The sequence below is a fragment of the Triticum urartu genome, chromosome 6A (genome assembly GCF_056163025.1).
Source record: "Triticum urartu cultivar PI428250 chromosome 6A, HENAU_Tu73, whole genome shotgun sequence".
NCBI classification, from domain to species: Eukaryota; Viridiplantae; Streptophyta; class Magnoliopsida; order Poales; family Poaceae; genus Triticum; species Triticum urartu.
The window spans coordinates 262,913,451-262,934,422 of NC_141878.1; positions in this window are offsets into that span (position 1 = coordinate 262,913,451).

A 20,972-nucleotide genomic window follows, 5' to 3' on the forward strand; every position below is an offset into this window, starting at 1 on the left:
GGGCAAGTCCGTACAAGGTAGACGTGTCAATACAACTATGCCCCTCGGTGCAGTTGTAACACATCGGATATGATTTTCCCAATATGTACTCCAACCCTTGCCGTTTCCGGTGTTAAGTTATTTTATTTTCTTGGGTTCGGGTTTTTGTCTCCGTGTGTTGTTATCGTTGTCATGCATCTCATATCATGTCATCATGTGCATTGCATTTGCATACGTGTTCATCTCATGCATTCGAGCATTTTCCCCGTTGTCCGTTTTGCATTCCGGCGCTCCGTTCTCCTCCGGTGGTCATTTCTACCTTTCTTTTGTGTGTGGGGATTAAACATTTCCAGATTGGACCGAGACTTACCAAGCGGCCTTGGTTTACTACCGGTAGACCGCGTGTCAAGTTTCGTACCATTTGGACTTCGTTTGATGCTCCAATGGTTAACCGAGGGACCGAAAAGGCCTCGTGTGTGTTGCAGCCCAACACCCCTCCATTTTGGCCCAAAACCCACCAAAACCCTCTCCATCATCTAGAGCGTTCGATCACGATCGCGTGGCCGAAAACCGCACCTCATTTGGACACTCCTAGCTCCCTCTACCTCTATACATAGACCCCTCCTCCAAAATTCCGGATCCCCTTCGTCCAAACCTTAAAAATCGGATCTCCGCCGCCGCCGGACATGTCCGGACGGCGCCGGACGCGTCCGCCGCACCCCGCCGCCAATCCTAGGCTGCCACGTGGCCCGCCGCGCCGCCTCCCACCGCCGGCCCGCGAGGCCCGGGGCCGGCCCTCTCCTCCGCCCGACTGGGCCCCGAGGCCCCTCGCGCCGCGCCGCTTCCTCCTCGGCTCCGGCCGCCTCTCCGCCGCGCCGGCGGCCGCCTCCTTTCCGAGCCGCCGCACCTCCCGCAGCCGGCCTCGCCCGCGCCGCCCTGGCCCGGCCTCGCTCGCGCCGCCCGACGCCACCACTGGCCGCGCCGCCGCGCCCGGAGCCCGCGCCGGCTACCTCTCCGGCGAGCTCCACGCCGCCTCCCCGAGCAACTCAGGCGACCTCGAGCTCCGACTCCGGCCAACCTCGTAAACCGCGCCGGCCGGATCTAGATCTGAAAAATTGGATCGGTTGACTTTTTGCCCGAAACCCTAATTATTTTGCCCCTGTTCATCGCATCGTAACTTTGCATCTGTAGCGCCGTTTTGGGCATATAGCATATCAAAATGTTCGTCTCAGAGAGCACCTCATTTCATCTCATTGCATCATTTTCATTTGAGTTCATCTTGATGCCCGAAATGCTGTTGGAAGAGTGCTATTTGAGATAATTGTCAGATCTGCTGCTCCAATTAGATATTTGTCATTTTTGCCATGATTAGTGTGTGCATGATATGCCCCTGAGCTCTACATGAGTTTTGTTATATGTTTTGCCATCTATCCAGAGGTGCAATACATGTATTTTTGTGATGTGTGTGGTGACTAGCACAAGCTTGCAAAGTGGTGCATTCGTTAATACTAAGTCCTTGATCTGTTTATCTCATTATGCCATATGTTCATGTTGTTTCCTAGTGATCCGTGCCTCTTTTGAGGATGATCAGTAAGGATGTTTTGTTAATCTTGTAGTGCTCTATCCATAAATGTCTTTGTTTGCAATTATGGAGCACCTAGCTTGAGTCAATCGAGCTCTACTTTTGCTATTTCGTGAATCTGGGCAGATTGTCTACTTGTTAGCAATTTTGCTGAGGATGTTGTAGTTGATTTGTGCATGCTATGTTATTGTTCTTGCCATGTCTAGCTTGTATTTTGTGTATTCTTGATGGGTGTATGCTTAGTTTTTCATGACTTGCTCTGTAGTGAGTGCATCGAGCTCGTAAACATGCCTACTTGATATCTGTTTCAGCATGCTCCAGTTTTCACAAAGTCTGAGAACTGATTATTTTTTTCCATGTTCACATGCTTGCAAATGTATTTTCTGATCCCTTTTGGCTCAAGGTCACTAAGGGACTTTTGTTAAGATGTTTGAGTAGCTCCATGCCATGCTTTCCTTTGCCATGTTCAGGTCCTGTAGCATATAGTTTTCATGCTCCAAAGTCTGAAATCTGTTTACCAAATGCATTTTTGCCATGTTTCTTTGATCCTATTAATGGATGAATTGGCCGTAGCTCAGTGGTAGTATTTTCTTAAGAATCATGAATGGATCCCTGCCATGTATTTTGATGCCATGTTAGGGTGCTGTAGCATGTTCATCTTGTTGCATTTAGATGGCTACTTGCTGTAAATCGCAGAACGTGGTCATATTTGAATTGTTGCCATTCCCAAACCGTAACTCCGATTCCGGCATTCTTTATATCGTTTTCAAGCGATTTCATCTCATCTTTCCAGTGGCACACTTGGTTTTCCAAGTTGAGGCCAGGTTCATGCATTCCTTGTCAAATCTTGCATATGCATCACATATTGCATCCCACATAGCATACCATCTTTGCATCATATTGTTTGAGCCTTGCACGTGGTTGATTGTGTCCTTGTTGATTGTTTGTCTTGTTTGGGTAGAGCCGGGAGACGAGTTCGCTAACGAGGAGCCCGTTGAGTTTGCTTTCGAGGATCCAGTCAACTCTGACAACTTTCCAGGCAAGATGATCATACCCTCGAAATCACTACTATCTTTGCTTTGCTAGATGCTCGCTCTTTTGCTATGCCTATGCTACGATGCCTACCACTTTCTTATCATGCCTCCCAAATTGCCATGTCAAACCTCTAACCCACCATGTCCTAGCAAACCGTTGATTGGCTATGTTACCGCTTTGCTCAGCCCCTCTTATAGCGTTGCTAGTTGCAGGTGAAGATTAGAGACCGTTCCTTGTTGGAACATTATTTACTTGTTGGGATATCATTATATTGCCTTGTTATCTTAATGCATCTATATACTTGGTAAAAGGTGGAAGGCTCGGCCTCTCGCCTAGTGTTTTTTTCCACTCTTGCCGCCCTAGTTTCCGTCATATCGGTGTTATGTTCCCGGATTTTTGCGTTCCTTACGCGGTTGGGTGATAATGGGAACCCCTTGATAGTTCGCCTTGATTAAAGCTTTTCCAGCAATGCCCAACCTTGGTTTTACCATTTGCCACCTAGCCTCTTTTTCCCTTGGGTTTCCGGAGCCCGAGGGTCATCTTATTTAAACCCCCCTGGGCCAGTGCTCCTCTGAGTGTTGGTCCACCTGTCAGCTGCCGGTGGCCACCAGGAGCAACTCTGGGCTGGCCTACCCGTACCTAGGACAATCTGACTGTGCCCTGAGAACGAGATATGTGCAGCTCCTATCGGGATTTGTCGGCACATTCGGGCAGTGTTGCTGGATTTGTTTTAACTGGTCGAAGTGTCTTGTAGAACCGGGATACCGAGTCTGATCGGAATGTCTCGGGAGAAGGTCTATTCCTTCGTTGACCGTGAGAGCTTGTCATGAGCTAAGTTGGGACTCCCCTGCAGGGATTTGAACTTTCGAAAGCCGTGCTCGCGGTTATGGGCAGATGGGAATTTGTTAATGTCCGATTGTAGATAACTTGAACCTTAACTTAATTAAAATGAATCAACTATGTGAGTTACCGTGATGGTCTCTTCTCGGCGGAGTCCGGGAAGTGAACACGGTGTTGGAGTAATGCTTGCCGCAGGTTGCCCTCTAGTTACTCGTTCGCTCGTTGCCTTCTCTTCTCGCTCTCTTTTGCGAACAGGTTAGCCACCATATATGCTAGTCGCTTGCTGCAGCTCCACATATTTACCTTGCCTTACCTACAAGCTTAAATAGTCTTGATCGTGAGGGTGCGAGATTGCTGAGTCCCTGTGGCTCACAGATTCCTTCCAAACCAGAAGCAGGGCATGATGACTCCGTTCCAGATGACGCGCTTGAGCTCAAGTGGGAGTTCAACGAGGACTCACGCCGTTACTACGTGTCTTTCCCTAATGATCAGTAGTGGTGCCAAGTTGGGGTGATTGGGACCGTGTCGCATGTTGGGTTATCTTTTATTTTTGCGCCGTAGTCGGGCCATGAGTGTTTGATTGATGTAATGCTATTAATGTACTTTGATTGACGTGGCGAGTGTAAGCCAACTATGTATCTCCCCTTTTATTATCTATATTACATGGGATGTTGTGAAGATTGCCTAACTTGCGACATTGCTTTCAATGCGGTTATGTCTCTAAGTCATGCCTCGACACGTGGGAGCTATAGCCGCATCGAGGGCGTTACAAGTTGGTAATCAGAGCCTTCCCCGACCTTAGGAGCCCCATTGCTTGATCGTTTTTAGCGGCCGAGTTGAGTCTAGAAAATGTTTTGAGTCATTTAGGAATTATATATCGGAGAGTTTTGGAATTCTTTTTACTTCCCAGTCTCCTCATCGCTCTGGTAAGGCATCCTGACGTAGAGTTTTGACTCTTCTCTTCTCAAATTTCACTAAAAAAATTTAGGATCACGCGGGTATCTTGGAATCGTTCCGATGGTTTTGTGACGAGAACATTGTTCTTGGTGCCTCCTGTCTTTAGGGGTTGTGGCAGTGTCCCGGGGAGTTGAGCTCCGAGGTGTTGTCGTCACAATTTTATTGTTGCAGTTCGGGAATACCTGAGTTTAGTACGCTGATATAGAAAATCTCTTTTATGCAGTTCGTTGGTGAGATAACCTCGACGCCACCCAGTACTGGGCCGGAGTTCGGGAGTATCACCATAACTTGTATAACGGATGCTTTTCGAAGGTTGAGGTAGATGGTTTCCGAAGTTTTTTCTCGGTTATGTGTTGAAGGATGGATACAGATGGATGTAGGAATTGCTAGATTTGGGTGAGATATTATGCTTCCCCTGTATCCCCAACACCTGATTGCATAACCGGAAAGGTTCGGGAGTTTCATAGGTGGGAATTCTTGTAGCTCTAGTTCTTTTTCCACGGATATTTGGTTTGAGATTGGGATTTCTTACCGAGTATTCGTTCTTGATCCGTACCTTGTTGATTTATTTCTCTACCTAAATTCTAAGTGGCTTCTCAATTTATGGATATGTGACCATTTCAAGTGGAATGCATTCGTTCTTATGTTCGGATGTGAAGACTTTATGTTGCAATTTCAACCCATTTGATTCAGCTTCATTTTATCTGTCAATGTGCTAACGGTTGTCACCCTCTTCAGGATGGCTCCCACTAAGAGCACCAACCAGAATCAGAGTCAAGATCCGCCACCACCTCCTCCTCCTCCGGAGGCATGGCAAGCTGTGATGGCCGCAACCAATGCAAACACATAGTTGATCATGCAAATTCTTCAAGAGCGCAATCAAGCGAACCAAGGCAACCAAGGCAACAATCAGAATCACTTTGCTACACTCAACCAGTTCCTTGCTAACGGGCCAAAGACTTTCAGCAATTGTGTTGAGGCAACTGATACTGACGATTGGCTCGTGGATCTGTGCAAGCATTGTGAGTGCAGTAACGTCAGGCCTGAGGACTTCGTCAAGTTCGCTTCCTTCCAACTCAAAGACCAAGCTGCAGAATGGTTCCAGCAGTACAAGGATTCCAGAGGAGGCCGTGCGATTACCTGGGATGAATTCCGTCAAGACTTCAAAGCTCATCATATTCCTCAGAGCATGGTTGAGAGCAAGCGTGAGGAATTCCGCAACCTGAAGCAAGGCTCTTTGTCTGTCTATGACTACAACAAGTTGTTTCAGAAGCTCGCCCGCTTTGCTAAGAAGGACATCCCCGACGAGAAGAGCATGATATACCAGTTCAGGGGTGGTCTCAGAGATGAAATTCAGCTAGCTCTTGTTCTCTTTGAGCCCTTGAGGTACGATGAGTTCTACAACATGGCATTGAAGCAAGAGGCCGCTCAACTGAGGTGTGATGCTTCCAAGAAGCGAGTCAGAGACACTACTCCTTCTTCCTCTACTCAAGTGGTCAAGCAGCAGAAGTATTGGCTTCCTCCTCCTCCGTTCCGTCAGCCGTATCAGCAGAAGAGCAAAGGTGGCAGTGGATCTTCCCACCCACCCAACCCTGGCTTTCAGAACAAGACTTCGTCTCAAGCTCCAAGATCGAGTGCTCCGTATCACCATCCTCTTTTAGATGTCACGTGCAACAAGTGCCAACAGAAGGGTCACTATGCCAACAAATGTTTCAATCAGAGGTGTCTCCCTCCTCCTCCTCCTGTGAGATCGGCAAGTACAGCTGTGGTCAAGCATAACCCCAAGCACGCCAAGGTCAACTTGATGAATGCAGCTTAGGCAGAGGACTCGTCAGATGTCATCATGGGTAACCTTCCTGTTAACGATATTCCAGCTAAAGTTCTTTTTGACACTGGTGCATCACATTATTTCATCTCAAGACCGTTTACATCTAGGCATGAATTGACTTCGCAAGTTTTGCCTAGTCCGTTAACAGTTGTCTCTCCCGGTAAGCGCATGCATGCTGACTCCATCGTTCCGGATGTTACTATCACCTTGGGTGACTACAAGTTTCTGGCTTCTCCAACGGTTCTTGGTAACTCGGATATTGATCTTATTCTCGGAATGGATTGGCTTTCTAAGCACAAGGGGCATCTTGATTGTGCAGCTAGGCAGATTCAATTGACTCATTCGTCTGAGGATGTAATTGTCTTTGCCGCTCATGATGATACCATCCGTCTGTTTTCTCTCAATGAGAAGGGTGAACTGGATGCTATATCGCAAATTCCAGTCGTTTGCGAATATCAAGACGTCTTTCCAGAAGAGCTTCCAGGAATGCCTCCGCACCGGCCAGTTGAATTCGTCATCGATCTTGAGCCTGGCACGAAACTGGTTTGCAAGCGTCCTTACAAGCTCGGACCTGAAGAGTTGAAGGAGCTGAAGAAGCAACTCAATATTCAAGAGAGAATGGGTCTCATCCGCCCTAGTTCTTCTCCGTGGGTTGTGGTGTTCTTTTTGTGAAGAAGAAGAAGGATGGAACGGACCGACTTTGTGTTGATTACCGTCCATTGAACAAGAAGACCATCAAGAACAAATACCCACTTCCCAACATCAACGAGCTGTTCGAACAACTCAAAGGTGCCCAAGTATTCTCCAAGCTTGATCTCCGTATGGGTTATCATCAGATTCGAATCCACGAGCAAGATATTCCCAAGACGGCTTTCAGGACAAGCTTTGGTTCATATGAATACACTGTCATGTCTTTTGGCCTCGTCAACGCTCCTCCGACTTTCTCTCACATGATGAAGTTCATCTTCAATGCCTACACCAATGACTTCATTTTGGTCTATCTCGACGACATTCTGGTCTTTTCGAAGAACAAGGAAGATCATGCCAAGCACTTGCGTTTGGTACTCGATAAGCTCAGGGAACACAAGTTCTACGCCAAGTTCTCCAAGTGCGAATTTTGGCTCGATGAGGTTCTTTATCTTGGTCATATCATCTCTGCCAAGGGCATTGCGGTGAATCCTGAGAAGGTGTCTGCAATTGTGAATTGGGAACCACCTCAGAACGTGAAGCAACTCCGTAGCTTCCTCGGTCTCGCAAGCTACTGTCGAAGATTCGTTGAAAACTTTTCTAAGATCGCGAAGCCTCTCTCAAATCTTCTCCAGAAGCACATCAAGTACGTTTGGTCTCCGGAGTGTGACATTGCTTTCAACAATTTGAAAGAGAAATTGGTCACTGCTCCAGTTCTGACTCCTCCTGATGAATCCAAGCCGTACGAGGTCTTTTGCGATGCCTCTCTCCAAGGTCTCAGCGCAGTGTTGATGCAAGAGAAGAAAGTTGTGGCTTATACCTCTCGCCAGTTGAAGCCCAACGAGAAGAACTACCCCACTCATGATCTCGAGTTGGCGGCAGTTGTGCATGCTCTTTTGACTTGGAGACATCTCTTATTTTGAAGAAAAGTGGACATCTTCACTGACCACAAGAGTCTCAAGTACATCTTCACTCAGCCTAATCTCAACCTCAGGCAGACTCGATGGGTCGAAATGATTCAAGAGTATAATCCGAGTATCGAGTATACTCCAGGCAAGGCCAATGTGATTGCTGACGCATTGAGCAGGAAGGCTTATTGCAACAGCCTGATTCTCAAGCCTTATCAACCCGAGCTTTGTGAAGCTTTCCGCAAACTTAATCTGCAAGTTGTTCCTCAAGGTTTCCTCGCCAACCTTCAAGTCTCTCCTACCTTGGAAGACCAGATTTGCCAAGCTCAGCTTCTTGATGCTATGGTTAAAAAGGTGAAGATTGGGATTGCCAAGAGTCAACCCAAGTACAAGTGCTACCGCCTTGAGGACAAGGACACTCTCTTCTTCGAGGATCGTATTGTTGTGCCCAAAGGTCACCTCCGTAAAGTGATCATGAACGAGGCTCACAATTCTCTTCTCTCCATCCATCCTGGGAGCACAAAGATGTATCAGGACCTCAAGCAGGCTTATTGGTGGACTCGAATGAAGCGCGAGATTGCTCAGTTCGTGAATGAATGTGATGTCTGCAGAAGAGTGAAGGCAGAACACCAAAGGCTAGCTGGTCTCCTCCAACCTCTTGCCATTCCAGAATGGAAGTTTGACCACATTGAGATGGACTTCGTGACTGGGTTTCCAAAGTCCAAGCGTGGCAATGATGCCATATTCGTGGTCATCGACAAACTCACTAAAGTGGCTCACTTTCTGCCTATCAAAGAGTCAATCACTACAGCTCAATTGGCGGAACTCTATACCTCTCGAATTGTCTCTCTGCACGGTATTCCACAAGTGATCTCTTCAGATCGTGGCAGCATCTTTACCTCCAAGTTTTGGGAATCTTTCCAGAAGGCCATGGGCACCAACATCCGCTTCAGCACAACTTTCCATCCGCAAACTAGCGGGAAAGTCGAGCGTGTCAATCAGATTCTTGAAGATATGCTCAGGGCTTGTGTGATCTCCTTCGGCATGAAGTGGGAGGATTGTCTTCCTTATGCTGAATTCTCCTACAACAACAGTTTTCAAGCAAGTTCGGGCAAGGCCCCATTTGAAATTCTGTATGGCAGGAAGTGCCGTACCCCTCTCAAATGGTCTGAAACCGGTGAACGTCAACTTCTGGGAAATGACTTAATCACAGAGGCAGAGGAAATGTGCAAAGTCATTCGAGATAACCTCAAAGCAGCCCGATCCCGCCAGAAGAGCTACTATGATAGTAAGCACCATGATTTGGCTTTCGAGATCGGAGATCATGTTTACCTCCGCGTCTCTCCAATGAAAGGTACTCGTCGCTTCGGTATCAAAGGGAAGCTTGCCCCTAGATACGTGGGACCTTTCGAGATCGTCAGCAAGAGAGGCGATCTCGCTTATCAACTCGAGCTTCCTTCAAACTTTGCAAATGTGCATGACGTGTTCCATGTCCCTCAGCTCCAAAAGTGCTTCAAGACTCCTGACCGCACTGTCAACTTCGAGGACATTGAGCTCCAAGAAGATCTCTCTTATCGTGAGCACCCCGTTGCTATTCTTGAAGAGACTGAACGCAAGACTCGCAACAAGTCAATCAAATTCCTCAAAGTCAAGTGGTCACACCATTCCGACCATGAAGCTACCTGGGAACGCGAGGATCACCTCCGTTCTGAATACCTGGTGTTCTTTCAGTCCTAGATCTCGGGACGAGATCCTTTCGTAGTGGTGGAGTGTTGTAACACCCCGGATATGATTTTCCCAATATGTACTCCAACCCTTGCCGTTTCTGACGTTAAGTTATTTTATTTTCTCGGGTTCGGGTTTTTGTCTCCGTGTGTTGTTATCGTTGTCATGCATCTCATATCATGTCATCATGTGCATTGCATTTGCATACGTGTTCATCTCATGCATTCGAGCATTTTCCTCGTTGTCCGTTTTGCATTCCGGCGCTCCGTTCTCCTCCGGTGGTCATTTCTACCTTTCTTTTGTGTGTGGGGATTAAACATTTCTGGATTGGACCGAGACTTGCCAAGCGGCCTTGGTTTACTACCGGTAGACCACATGTCAAGTTTCGTACCATTTGGACTTCGTTTGATGCTCCAACGGTTAACCGAGGGACCGAAAAGGCCTCGTGTGTGTTGCAGCCCAACAACCCTCCATTTTGGCCCAAAACCCTCCCCATCATCTAGAGCGTTCGATCACGATCGCGTGGCCGAAAACGGCACCTCATTTGGACACTCCTAGCTCCCTCTACCTCTATATATAGACCCCTCCTCCAAAATTCTGGATCCCCTTCGTCCAAACCCTAAAAATCGGATCTCCGCCGCCGCAGGACACGTCCGGACGGTGCCGGACGCGTCCGCCGCATGCCGCCGCCAATCCTAGGCCGCCACGTGGCCCGCCGCGCCGCCTCCCACCGCCGGCCCGCGAGGCCCGGGGCCGGCCCTCTCCTCCGCCCGACTGGGCCCCGAGGCCCCTCACGCCGCGCCGCTTCCTTCCCGGCTCCGGCAGCCGCTCCGCCGCGCCGGCGGCTGCCTCCTCGCCGAGCCGCCGCACCTCCCGCAGCCGGCCTCGCCCGCGCCACCCTGGCCCGGCCTCGCCCACGCCGCCCGACGCCACCACCGGCTGCGCTGCGCCGCCGTGCCCGGAGCCCGCGCCGGCTACCTCTCCGGCGAGCTCCACGCCGCCTCCCCGAGCAACTCCGGCGACCTCGAGCTCCGACTCCGGCCAACCTCGTAAACTGGGCCGCCCGGATCTAGATCTGAAAAATTGGATCGGTTGACTTTTTGCCCGAAACCCTAATTATTTTGCCCTTGTTCATCGCATCGTAACTTTGCGTCCGTAGCTCCCTTTTGGGCATATAGCATATCAAAATGTTCGTCTCGGAGAGCACCTCATTTCGTCTCACTTCATCATTTTCATTTAAGTTCATCTTGATGTCCGAAATGCTGTTGGAAGAGTGGTATTTGAGATAATTGTCAGATCTGCTGCTCCAATTAGATATTTGTCATTTTTGCCATGATTAGTGTGTGCATGATATGCCCCTGAGCTCTACATAAGTTTTGTTATATGTTTTGCCATCTATCCAGAGGTGCAATCCATGTATTTTTGTGATGTGTGTGGTGACTAGCACAAGTTTGCAAAGTGGTGCATTCGTTAATGCTGATTTCAAGGACTTAGCATTTCCACTAAGTCCTTGATCTGTTTATCTCATTATGCCATATATTCATGTTGTTTCCTAGTGATCCGTGCCTCTTTTGAGGATGATCAGTAAGGATGTTTTGTTAATCTTGTAGTTCTCTATCCATCCATGTCTTTGTTTGCAATTATGGAGCACCTAGCTTGAGTCAATCGAGCTCTACTTTTGCTATTTCGTGAATCTGGGCAGATTGTCTACTTGTTAGCAATTTTGCCGAGGATGTTGTAGTTGATCCGTGCATGCTATGTTATTGTTATTGCCATGTCTAGCTTGTATTTTGTGTATTCTTGATGGGTGTATGCTTAGTTTATCATGACTTGCTCTGTAGTGAGTGCATCGAGCTCGTAAACATGCCTACTTGATATCTGTTTCAGCATGCTCCAGTTTTCACAAAGTCTAAGAACTGATTATGTTTTTTCCATGTTCGCATACTTGCAAATGTCTTTTATGATCCCTTTTGGCTGAAGGTCACTAAGGGACTTTTGTTAAGCTCTTTGAGTAGCTTCATGCCATGCTTTACTTTGCCATGTTGAGGTCCTGTAGCATATAGTTTTCATGCTCCAAATGTGCTACCTGAAATCTGTTTACCAAATGCATTTTTGCCATGTTTGTTTGATCCTGTTAATGGATGAATTGGCCGTAGCTCAGTGCTAGTCTTTTGTTAAGCATCATGAATGGATCCCTGCCATGTATTTTGATGCCATGTTTGGGTGCTGTAGCATGTTCATCTTGTTGCATTTAGATGGCTACTTGCTGCAAATCGCAGAACGTGGTCATATTTGAATTGCTTGCCATTCCCAAACCGTAACTCCGATTCCGATGTTCTTTATATCATTTTCAAGCGATTTCATCTCATCTTTCCAGTGGCACACTTGGTTTTCCAAGTTGAGGCCAGGTTCATGCATTCCTTGTCAAATCTTGCATATGCATCACATATTGCATCCAGCATAGCATACCATCTTTGCATCATATTGTTTGAGCCTTGCACGTGGTTGATTGTGTCCTTGTTGCTTGTTTGTCTTATTTGGGTATATCAGGGAGACGAGTTCGCTAACGAGGAGCCCGTTGAGTTTGATTTCGAGGATCCAGTCAACTCTGACAACTTTGTAGGCAAGATGATCATACCCTCGAAATCACTACTATCTTTGCTTTGCTAGATGCTCGCTCTTTTGCTATGCCTATGCTACGATGCCTACCACTTGCTTATCATGCCTCCCAAATTGCCATGTCAAACCTCTAACCCACCATGTCTTAGCAAACCGTTGATTGACTAGGTTACCGCTTTGCTCAGCCCCTCTTATAGCGTTACTAGTTGCAGGTGAAGATTGGAGACCGTTCCTTGTTGGAACATTATTTACTTGTTGGGCTATCATTATATTGCCTTGCTATCTTAATGCATCTATATACTTGGTAAAGGGTGGAAGGCTCGGCCTCTCGCCTAGTGTTTTGTTCCACTCTTGCCGCCCTAGTTTCCGTCATATCGGTGTTATGTTCCTAGATTTCCGCGTTCCTTACGCGGTTGGGTGATAATGGGAACCCCTTGATAGTTCGCCTTGAGGGTTTACCATTTGCCACCTAGCCTCTTTTTCCCTTGGGTTTCCGGAGCCCGAGGGTCATCTTATTTAAACCCCCCCGGGCCAGTGCTCCTCTGAGTGTTGGTCCACCTGTCAGCTGCCGGTGGCCACCAGGGGCAACTCTGGGCTAGACCACCCGTACCTAGGACAATCTGAGTGTGCCCTGAGAATGAGATATGTGCAGCTCCTATCGGGATTTGTCGGCACATTCGGGCGGTGTTGCTGGATTTGTTTTAACTTGTCGAAGTGTCTTGTAGAACCGGGATACCGAGTCTGATCGGAATGTCTCGGAAGAAGGTCTATTCCTTCGTTGACCATGAGAGCTTGTCATGGGCTAAGTTCGGACTCCCCTGCATGGATTTGAACTTTCGAAAGCCATGCCCGTGGTTATGGGCAGATGAGAATTTGTTAATATCTGGTTGTAGATAACTTGAACCTTAACTTAATTAAAATGAATCAACTGTGTGAGTTACCGTGATGGTCTCTTCTTGGCGGAGTCCGGGAAGTGAACACGGTGTTGGATTAATGCTTGCCGCAGGTTGCCCTCTAGTTAGTCGTTCGCGCTTTGCCTTCTCTTCTCGCTCTCTTTTGCGAACAGGTTAGCCACCATATATGCTAGTCGCTTGCTGCAGCTCCACATATTTACCTTGCCTTACCTACAAGCTTAACTAGTCTTGATCGCGAGGGTGCAAGATTGCTGAGTCCCTGTAGCTCACAGATTACTTCCAAACCAGATGCAGGGCCTGATGACTCCGTTCCAGATGACGTGCTTGAGCTCAAGTGGGAGTTCGACGAGGACTCACGCCGTTACTACGTGTCTTTCCCTGATGATCAGTAGTGGTGCCCAGTTGGGGTGATCGGGACCGTGTCGCATGTTGGGTTATCTTTTATTTTGGTGCCGTAGTCGGGCCATGAGTGTTTGATTGATGTAATGCTATTAATGTACTTTGATTGATGTGGCGAGTGTAAGCCAACTATGTATCTCCCCTTTTATTATCTATATTACATGGGATGTTGTGAAGATTGCCTAACTTGCGACATTGCTTTCAATGCGGTTATGTCTCTAAGTCGTGCCTCGACACGTGGGAGCTATAGCCGCATCGAGGGCGTTACAACAGTGTTGTGATACGTCTCCAACGTATCTATAATTTTTGATTGTTCCATGCTGTGATACGTCTACATTGCAGAAAATCAATATCAGACGGAGTCCAAATGCCACGAAACTTTACGGAGAATTTTTATGGGCCAAAAGGAACACAATGGGCCCTGGCTGCACCTGGGGGGGTGCCCCGAGGGGGGCACAACCTACCAGGGCGCGCCAAGAGGCCTAGGCGTGCCCTGGTGGGTTGTGCCCACCTCGGGTGCCCCCCGGACCGCCTCTTTGCTCTATATATACCCCAAATATCTCAGAACCCTAGGGGAGTTGACGAAATATTCATCCAACCGCCGTAGAGTCCAGAAGCACCAGATCCAATCTAGACACCATCATGGATGGGGTTCACCACCTCCATTGGTGCATCTCCGATGATGCGTGAGTAGTTCTTTATAGACCTTCATGTCCGTAGTTAGTAGCTAGATGTCTTCATCTCTCTCTCTTCATTCTCAATACAATGGTCTCTTGGAGATCCATATGATGTAACTCTTTTGCGGTGTGTTTGTTGGGATCTGATGAACTTTGAGTTTATGATCAGATCTATCTTTTTATATCCATGAAAATTATTTGAGTTTCTTTGATCCCTTATATGCATGATTGCTTATAGCCTTGTATTTCTTCTCCGATATTTGGGTTTTGTTTGGCCAACTTGATCTATTTATCTTGCAATGGGAAGAGGTGCTTTGTAGTGGGTTTGATCTTACGGTGCTTGATCCCAGTGACAAAAAGGGAAACAATACGTATGTATCGTTGCTACTAAGGATAAAACGATGGGTTATCTGTGTGCAGGGGCCGTTTACGTTGTGTTGCTTGGTTCTCCTACTGGTTCGATAACCTTGGTTTCATATCTGGGGGAAATACCTACCGCCGCTGTGCTGCATCATCCCTTCCTCTTTGGGGAAATATTGACGTAGCTTCAAGCGACATCAAAAGGAATTTCTGGCGGTGTTGCCGGGGAGGATCTTCAACATATACTAGGTTCCTAATCACAAATCTCATGTCCTCGCAATTTACATTATTTCCATTTGCCTCTCATTTTCCTCTCCCCCACTTCACAAAAATTTGCTATTTTATTCGCCTGTCTTTTTCGTTCCCCATTTTCTTGCTGGTTCTGTCTTTGTGTGAAACCTTGTTTGCCATTATTATCATTATGGTAAGTTATTCCTCTATTGCTTGCACTCTCGAGAATGAGGTTCTCAACTTTAAACAAAGGGTAGGAGAAAATTTAAAAGATGCTTGGTATTCAATTTGCAATGGTTATAATAGATCTACCGTAAGCAATCCACTGTTGTTCTTCTTTGTTGTTTTTATGTTGGCATCACCACTTTGTATAGATTCATCCTTGATACGATTACCGGTGGAAATTTCTTGATATGTCCTTCTCTTGATGCCTTTAATGCTATGGGAAATTTAGTGGGCTCACCACCACATATGATCAATGAAACAACTTTGACTCTTGAGCATGTTATGGAAAGACTAGATGCTATTGAAAAGAAAATGCTCAACGAAGATCATATGGAAATTGTAGATAAAAAGATTAATAATTTTTCTACCAATATTGGGTCAAATGTGGGAGATATTCTTAAGTTGTTAAAAGAGAAGGGTACCTTAATGCATGAAAGAATAGAAGAAAGTATGTCTTGGATTGATAAACCATGATGAGGACATCAATACCATTGGTACACCCACAACCCCTGTTGCTATACATAATGGACACATTACTAGAGCTCGCGCACACCAATTAAATTACCAGATACTTACATTTCTTGGTAACGATTGTAATGTTCATGAGAATATGATGCTTCCTAAATTCGATACATTTGTTTTGCTTACAAATGAAGGGCCTACCTTGGACAAGAAAGATGAACCTTGGAGCAAGTTCAAGCACGGAGATGATGGTGTGCGCAAGGGGAACAACAACGGAGTTACGAGTGATGATTCCAGGACTTTGAAGCCACCATAAAGAGTTCATGAAGCCTTGGACGAAATATACAAGATCCCACATCATAGATTTCGTCCAGAGGCTATTATAGGTGTTGCGTCACCTTATTTTTGGGCCAGGCCCATGTAATTTCGAAATACTTGATTATAGGCTGTTTTTAGAGTACGTATGTGTGGGGAAACAAGAGTTAGGGTTGGTTTCGGACCCCTCCTCCAAGGGCCACGAAATTACCCCTCTGTCCTCCATATATACAGTCCTTAGGGCATCATTTAGACTTTGGGTTTTGTTTAGATTAAAGTTCGCCATAGCTGCAACTTCGCGTACTTCGTTTGTGTTCAACGACCAGACAAAGGCATCACAGAATCCCACCTTGATCAACAAAGCTTTCCTCTTATATTCGCAATATCCAGATTGCAATCTTAGTTTCTTGCTTGTTCTTTGTTTGCCTGCAGGAAACAAGCCTTCTTGGTTAAGTTGATTGTGCTCCGGTGTGGTCAATAACCTCTTGGAGTTGGTTTAGCAATTGCTAAGGCACGACATCCTCGCACGTTCGTAGTCGGATCGTCAAAGTCGACTTCCTCCAAAACGATAGCCACCATCTCATCGAAAGACGGGACACCTTCGCCTCTATCAAGTGGTATTAGATTTTCAGGTTGCTCGGTGAAATTTTATAGTTTTTTGTAGTTTAGATCGAGTCTGTTCTTCATACCCACAGTCCACAAAAAAGCCACAAAAAAATTAGGGTTAGTTCATCATATCTGAACCAATCTGAGCCTTTGCATAATCTTTTTAGGGTTTTTGCTTTGTTGAATTTGTGGTTGCATCATCGTGTCTAATTGTTGGTCTTAGCGTCTAGTCTTTTAGAGTTTCGAGTTCTGGTCATAACTTGTCACACCGCCTCCGCAACATCATGATCGCCCCTGCCATCTACCACCACCACTTATCCGCCACTGATTCGTATCCATATACCACCACCAATCGGTATCCATATACCACCACCGATCATTATCCATATACCACCACCGCTACCACCATCGCTGCCATATACAACCACCACTGCCATATCCTACCACCATATATCCACCACCAATCCGAGTTCCTTTCGTATTAGGTTTGTTTTGAGATCCATCTAATTTTTGTTTCATGTTTCCTTGCCTGAGTAGGTTTCGAAAAAAAAGAGCGCCAGAAAATAAAACAGAGCGAAAAAAAATCGTGAGTGTGCTTTTCCCTTGTTTACGTGCCGCGTCGTGATTTTGTTCATGTTCTAGGCTCGTGTCTCTAGTACGTTCTAGCCTAGGACCAGCACAGTACCATCATTGAGCGTTTATTCAACTTTGCATCTCTGAATTGATTATTGCTGACCCTTTTTGCTACCATATTATAAGCCTTCCTAGCTCCACATACATCTACGTCGTGCGTCTGACTCTCCCTGGTAATCGCTCTATCCATGATTTGAGAGTATTGACTACAACGATTGCCGATCACCGCCTGCTACTGGGTAAGAATTGGTAAGAATTTGAGATTTGCTTGACAGATTTGTGACACCCACTACCACCTCTTGTTAGTAGTTTGTAGGATCATATTCTTGTGTTTTTCAATTGCTGCTAACCATGGCAGGATCACAAGCCAACGAGATTGACTGGGAGAACTTGATGAACAAGGAGCTTCATGATAAGTTTCAGCAACTGATGAGTGGACTGGTGCAAGATGTGCTAAACCGATTTGAAGAGGCCATGGAGAAGATAGATGGCATGGAGAAGACATTCGAAACAAAGCTCGATAACAAGTTCAATGAATTGCTCGCGCGTCTTCCACCACCACCACCGGCTACACCTAACGCACTTCTACAAAAATAACAACAACATCGCCTTCCAAATCAAGTGGGACAGGCACTGCGCATTCCCCTTGAGCCTGGTCAAAATTCTAGTGCCGCTGTTGATGGTTCTGTAGCTCCTGCTGCTACTGCAGAGGTGGAGGACCATTACGAGGATGAGGTTGATCAAAATTAGAACTACGTGCAACCACTAGCACCACCGCCACCAGTTTGTCCTCATGCATATCATCGCAATGGTAGGGCTGCACAACCACCTGAGGTACAAGATCATGACCATCTTCCTAAACTAAAATTGAATATTCCACCATTTGAGGGTAGATATGTTCCTGATATATATCTTACTTGGGAGTTAGAAACTGAACAACGATTTACATGTTTACAATATCCTGAGAAGAGACGTGTTCCTGCTGCTGTTTGTGCTTTCACTAGCTTTGCATGTGTTTGGTGGTCTGAACATTGTAGACTATATCCTATTCTAGCTACTTGGGCTGCTTTGAAAACTGCTATGCGTACTCGTTGGGTTCCACCATATTATCAACATGAATTACTTCAAAAATTGCAGCGTTTAAGACAAGGAAAAAATTATGTAGAAGAATATTATCAGGAATTACAAACTGGCATGATTAGATATGGTATTATTGAGGAGAATGAAGCTATGCTTGCACGTTTTATGGGTGGATTAAATAAAGAGATTCAGACCATTCTAGAGTATAAGGAGTATAATAATATCACTCATTTATTCCTTCTTGCTTGTAAAGCCGAACATGAAGTGCAGGATCGACAGGCATTGACATGAACTAACTTTTCTGCAGGTCGACCTTCATCATGGACACCATGTGCATCCTCTACTTCCACTGCACCAACACCTCCATCAGGTGCCAACTCCAGCCGTGATACAAGAAAGCAGGCACAACCACCACTATCTGCCAAGAGCACACCTGCCGGGCCTACGCAGAGCTCTTCTTCTTCCATGGCATCAACAGGGCACACACGTGATATTATTTGTCGTCGTTGTAAGGGGAGAGGACATTTTGCGAGAGAATGCAAATCTCAGCATGTCATTGTTGGTACTGAGGATGGTGCATATGAGTCCGCTAGTAACTATGATGAGAAGACTTTGGCTCTTATTACACATGAAGAACACAGTGGAGATGACTCTGATCATGAGACGCAATACATGGCTGCTGAAGATGCTGACAGGTATGAATGTTTAGTTGCTCAATGTGTTTTGAGTGTGCAGGTTACACAAGCTGAGCAAAATCAGAGGCATAATTTGCTCCATGCAAAGGGAGTTGTGAAGGAACATTCTGTTCGCATCATCATAGATGGAGGGAGCTGCAACAACTTGGCTAGCATGGAGATGGTTTAGATGCTATCTCTCACCACAATACCACATCCACATCCTTACTACATCCAATGGTTCAACAACAGCAACAAGGTTAAGGTAACACGTACTGTTCGTGTGCATTTTAGTATCTCTACACATGCTGATTATGTTGATTGTGATGTGGTACCTATGCAAGCATGTTCCTTATTACTTGGTAGACCATGGCAATTTGACAAAAATTCTGTACACCATGGTAGAAATAATCAGTATACTCTTGTTCATAAAGACAAAAATATTACTTTGCTTCCAATGACTCGTGATTCCATTTTGAAAGATGATATTGATGCGAAGCATCCCAAGGTCATCCCCATGGACCCAACTACATCTCCTACGACACCACTTGGACCCATGACACGAGCACATGCAAGAGCTCTCGAAACCGAGGTGACATCTCTCCTCTCACATTTCCACTTCGATGCAAATGAGACATGGCTACTACATCAAACGGAGACATTGTGCATACTCAGGTATCAAGGAGTTGGCCAGGAAGAAGCTAAGAAGCAAGGAGGATCAGAAGAGGAAGATGGACGTGAAGACGGAGAAGAAGGAGAGCTAGAGAAGAAGTCCCAGCCACCGGACGACCGGTCGGGACCGGACGTCCGGAGCCTGAAGCTCCAGGCGAACCCCAGCAAGCGGACGTCCGGCCCGGACGGACGACCGGTGCCCCTGCACCCGAGCCAAATGAGCGTACGACCGGCACCACCGGGCATCCGGCGACTGGACGACCGGCCTCCTCCAAAAATCTGCTACACCGGCATCCGAGCCAGAACGAGCGGACGAACGGCAGCCACCGGATGTCCGGCCGCCCATGAGACACCGAACGACCGGTCCCCAGTGGACGTCCGGTACCTGGCTGTGTCCAGTTGCGGGCTGAGGCCCATCTACCCCTTCACTTTACCCCCCATTTGCACTAAGACTATAAATAGACCTCTCCCTCCTCCTAGCTAGGGTTAGCATTGGTTTAGCTCATTTTATAGATAGAGCACTGCTCATCCACTTCGGATCTACTCCACAAGATACCGCGGCCCCTCTTCGGAGAAGATCCCTTTGGATTCAAGACCTCCTTGCGGAGAAGAATATCAAGACCTCCTCACAGAGAAGACCGGCTACCTTTGTATCGTCCATTGTTGACTTTGGATCTTGTATCTACCTTTATGTGCATGGATCTAGCGCATGTGTGATCATACTTGTTGGTTTGAGTGTTCTCTTGTGTTCCCCTTGTGATTTTCCCCTCGTTTCCCTCATCGTGTTCTACGTGTCCATCACGGGATCCGCTCCTTTCATGAAAGATCAGCCGATTAGGGTTCTTACCCTACATCATCTTGGTATCAAGAGCCACGTTGATCACGATTTCTGAGCCTCCCCGTTGTGTTGCTAGCCTAGTTTTTGTTTATTTTGTCCCTAATTCGAAAATTCCCAACAAAAATAGCCCCATTTTTTGTGATTTGTTGGTGTGTTGAAATTTTGTTGGATTTGATCCGTGGAGTTGCTTTGTTTTGAGTGGATCTAGCTTTTCCCCCTTTCACTACCTTTTCCCTCCTCAAATCCGCCTGAATCCGATGAATTTCAACCTCTCCATCACGAACACCGCCAGTTCATCCCGTGCCTAAACAGTTCCTAGGCACCGGACGTCCGCTCGCCACCGGACGTCCGGAGTACCCTGACGAAACTGAATTTTTGCAGTTTAGTCACCACCACCGCCCCACATTTCCGCATACGCACTCCTACCACCTATACACCATCACCACTTCCGCATACCACCACCATTTCTTACCCGTTTCACACTCCAAGACGTGTTGCCACTTCGAGCTTTGAGAATTTGAGTTGCGGTTCCGTATCCTTTTGTGTTTCGGCTATCTAGGTATGGTTCGACATCAACATCACCGCCGCTCATCTTCACCACGGACGCGTCATCAACAACGACCCACTTGACTACATCTTGGTATTCGTGCCACCATTTTTACACCATACCACAAGCAAGAACGGTAACCTCACCTTGGTATTGGACATATCACTCTTACCATTACA